Raw genomic sequence first — 4,561 nt, forward strand, 5'->3', positions numbered from 1 at the left:
TGGACCCAAGATCATTGTGGAATGCAGAAGGTTGAAGGTCTGGCTTCTGTAATTGCTTCCTCACTGAACATGGGCGTTGACAGGTCGATCCATACTCCCAACCTGTCTCTCTCTTTCCCTAGTGGGGAAGGGCTCTGGGGAAGCTAGCTCCAAGGCACATTGGTGGGGTTGTCTGTCCAGGGAAGTCTGGTCGCATCCTGATAGCATCTGGAACCTGGTGGCTGAAAAGAGAGTTAACATATAAAGCCAAACAGATTGTTGAGCAGTCATGAACCTAAAGGCTGGAATAGTGCAGATGAAGTGCTGGGGGGGTCCTCCTCCATTTTGTCAATAGCTAGTAGGCATATTTTAGTTATATTTCAAAGGGCCTGTAGCTATACTAGTGTTTTTGTTTGTTTTTTTGGCTCCTAAGCTAATTATGGGCCCTAGATCACATCAAATCAATGGGGTTTACAGTCAACAGTATTTATACCCCTTTCCCATGTTAGGGAGCTAACATGGGATCTTATTAATGTTAGGGATCTTCCCTGATCCAGCTTTCTGGTCCTTTTCCCAGCCATGACATCATCTCCCCAGATAATAACTTGGATCCACCTGCATATCAGATCTCAGGCTCAGGCAAAAACAAACAAACAAACAAACAAAACCCCCAAACACTAGTGATGTCTAATTTTATAAGAAACTGGCAAGCATTCTAGAAATAGTTGCTATTTTTTATACTCCCATCAATGACCCTGGAGAGCTGTGGTTGGCTTTCATTTGCCCGTATCTTTGAAAGTTGTCTCATTATCTACTGCAGTGTTTCACTGTGGTTTTGTTGTGTTTTCCTAATGCTCGACCACATCTGGCTCCATTTCATGTGCATACAGACCATTTGTATCTCTTTTGTGATGTGTATTTTTCAGGTCAATTCTTCATCTTTAATTGACCTACTTGTCACTCTGGAGTTATATTATTTATTACTAACAAGAGGGAGATTGAGAAAGAGAGAAATGGAGAGGGAGAATCAGAGCATCATTGTGGTTCTGTGGACTGAACTGGAGACATTTTTACACCTGCATGTTCTTTGTTCTACCCCCGTTACCTCCCAGTTACATATTTGTGATTTTGTTATTGGGATGGGAGATTTCTTCATACAATTTGAATATAGATGTTTGTGAACATTTTCTCCTAGTGGATGCTTTAATTATTTATATCATAGAATGGTGAGGAAGAAGTAATTTTTAAAAAACATTTTATTTATTTATTAATGAGAAAGATAGGAAGAGAAAGAAAGAACCAGATATCACTCTGGCACATGTGCTGCCGGGGATCGAACCCATGACCTCATCCTTGGGAGTCCAAAGTCCTATCACTGCACCACCTCCCGGACCACAGAAGTAGTTTTCTCTTTTCTTAAATAATTAAAATTTTTTATTATCCTTATTTATTTATTGGATAGATACAGTCAGAAATTGAGAGAGAAGAGGGAGGTAGAGAGGAAGCGAGACAGAGGTCAGACAGTGGTGCACTGATTAGGTAAAGTCACATAGTGCCAAGCACAAGGGCGTGTGCAAGGATCCCAGTTCGAGCCCCCCCAACCCCCCCCCCCCCCCGCAGTTGGTTTCCTATCTGCAGGGTTGGGGGTTCACTTCACAAGTGGTGAAGCAGGTCTGTAGGTGTCTTTGTCTCTCTCTCCCTCCCTTTCTATCTCCCCCCTTCCTTCCAATTTCTCTCTGTCCTATCCAAAAAAAAAAGGAAAAAATGTTCACCAGGACTAGTGGATTTGTAGTACAAGCACTGAGATTCCCAACCCCCAAACAAAAAAGAGAAAAGAGAGACACCTACCATACTGTTTTACTCAAAGAGCTTTCCCCTGCAGGTGGGGACCGTGGGCTCAAACCCGGGTCCTTGTGCATGTAATATGTGCTCAACCAGGTGCACCACCACCCCAATTTTTTTTTCTTTTATACTTAGTGGTTTCTGTGTCCTGGATAAAAAAAAATCTTTACTTATCTCAAGATATTGAAAACATTCTAATTTTGATTTCTCTTGGATGTCTTTTTAATTTTATGTTTAGTCTGTGAGATAGGGACTGATTTTTTTTTTTCATATGGACATCTACTTATTCCAGTACTGTTGCTTAAAATTTTTTTTAAAAAGCCTATTTCTTTGCATTGATGTTATTGTTGGAAGTAAATCACACACACAGGCTCTTTTTTTCATCACTCAGCTCTGTCTTATGGTGGTGCAAGGGGGCTGAACCTTGGATTTTGGATCCCCAGGCTGTTTTACAGATTTCTTTGTATATATAGTTATGCTGTTTGTGAATAAAACAGTTTGTTTTTTTTCTGTTTTTAGTCTTTTTTTTTTCCTCCAGAGCATTGCTCAGTTCTGGCTTATGATGATGTGGGGGACTGAACCTGGGGTCTTACAGCCTCAAGCATGAGAGACTATTTGCATAAGCATTATGCTATCTATCCCCACAATAGTTTCTGTTTTTAGATTTATGCTTTTAATTCATTCTTTTTGTATTGTTACCCTGGTTGAATTGCCCAAACAATGTTGGGTAGAAATGGAAGAGGTTTCTTATCTTAATAGGTGTGATTAACTTTTAATAATTAAGTATAATATTAATCATAGATTTTTCTCACATAATAATTTACATCAAAGAAATAAGTTCTATTAGTAATTTGCCAACAAAGACTATCCTTCAGGGATAATTTCTTTTTTTTAAATTACTTTATTGTGGAATTAATGTTTTACATTTGACAGTAAATACAATAGTTTGTATTTATTTCTTGTTTTTTTTCACACTTATAACTCAATACTCTTTATTTATCATTCTTTAAGCAAATGACAAATCTACTTTTCAAAAGATGAAAGTTTGTTATTACTAAGAATATTGTCAATGTTTATTTGCAACTTCAAAAACAGAAACATTCCACACAACAGCAGCACGTACTTTGCTTTTTAAAGGTTCACTCTTAATGTAGGCATACTTAATTTGCCTACACTTGCCATAATGTAACATTGCTATCTATATAGCATCTCACAACCCATAAAGTTCAAGAACTGAGTCACTTAAAGCTACATCTCTTTTAAAACTGTTCAAGTGCAAATTAACTAGTATATGATGCTATTTACTGAGAGGAAAAAGACTGAAGGAAAAATATCCTTCACGGTCTTTCATTCATTTCATCAATCAGGACACACAAGGCAGCATCTTTCTCTATGATTTGGTCTCTTCTCTGGCTTGCATTTTCTCTCTGTTGTTCATTCTGTCCAGTAAAACTGTTGCTCTCATCAGTGTCCATTGGCTCAGTTTTCACTCTCACCCCTGATTCAGAATGGGGCAAGTCATCAGGCAAAGATGCCAAACAATTCTGAATCATTTCAATGACTCGTTCTCGGTGCTTCTAAAACCTCTCAGCTGTTTCCAGGCGTTGCCGTTTCTGTACCTCCATCATGACTCTCAAGGTCTCTCTTGCTTGGTGGGGCCAATATTCATTTATGAGATGATGCACATGTACAAAAAGCAGCTCAGATCCTCTAACTTCTCTTCTCACTTTATACTCCCAGGACTCCTTATCAAGATATCTAAGAGGTCCAAGAAATTGATAAGGATAGACATATTGAGTTTTCTCAATTCCTTCTTGTGATCATATTGCACAGGGTGAAGTCTTTCAATGCCCTGACTTTCTAAAGGCCGAATGATGAGGTCATCGCATTGGAACTGGTTGCCAAACATCATATAATCATCTTTTATTGGAGGTGGAGGTTTGGGAGCGAGGCCTTCCTGAATATTCTCATCTCTATACTCCTTGATGTACTGCATTGGAGGTGGAGGAAGAGCACTCACTTGCTGTGGCTCACCCATTGTGGAAGATCAAAAACCTCAGCTCTCGGTTTACACCGCCGGCTGCCTCCGCCTCCGCCACCGCCAACGCCACCACAGCCCCTATTTCTTGTTTTTATTTATTTCTTTATATCTTGTATTTATTTATTGTATTTTATTTATTTCTGCCCTAACTTTAGTTATTTCTGTCCTTCTGGTTGCTTTAGGGTTCCTTTGTTCTTTTTCTTCTAGGTCTGTAAGATGTGCAATCAGGCTGTTTATTTGTGCTTTTTCTTGTTTCCTAATGTGTGCTTGTATGGCTATGAACTTCCCTCTCAGTACTGCCTTAGCTGTGTCCCAAATATTTTGATAGCTTGTGTCTTCATTTTCATTGAACTCTTGAAACATTTTGATTTCTTCCTTGATTTCCTCTTTGACCCAGAAGTTGTTAAGAAGTGTACTGTTGAGCTTCCACATTTTGGGACTATTACTAATCTTTTGTTGATTGTTAAGTGTTCGATTAATTCCACTGTGGTCTGAGAAGATGCTTGGGATGATTTCAATGCTCTTGAACTTGTTGATGCTGTCTTTGTAGCCTAAGATATGGTCTATCCTTGATAATGACCCATGTGGACTTGAGTAAAATGTGTATTCCAGTTTCTTGGGACGAATGACTCTGAAAATGTCCAATAGTTCTAGTTTATCTATCTCATCATTTAGCTCCCTTATGTCTTTATTGATTTT

The 4,561-nt window shown here is 38.8% G+C and overlaps 1 pseudogene; it reads right to left on the reverse strand.

Annotated features, from left to right (window-relative positions):
• Window positions 1–2,796: 2,796 nt before the first annotated feature.
• LOC103107364 (mediator of RNA polymerase II transcription subunit 7-like) lies at window positions 2,797–4,032 on the reverse strand (annotated as a pseudogene).
• Between the last annotated feature and the right edge of the window lie 529 nt (window positions 4,033–4,561).

The sequence above is a fragment of the Erinaceus europaeus genome, chromosome 13 (genome assembly GCF_950295315.1).
Source record: "Erinaceus europaeus chromosome 13, mEriEur2.1, whole genome shotgun sequence".
NCBI classification, from domain to species: Eukaryota; Metazoa; Chordata; class Mammalia; order Eulipotyphla; family Erinaceidae; genus Erinaceus; species Erinaceus europaeus.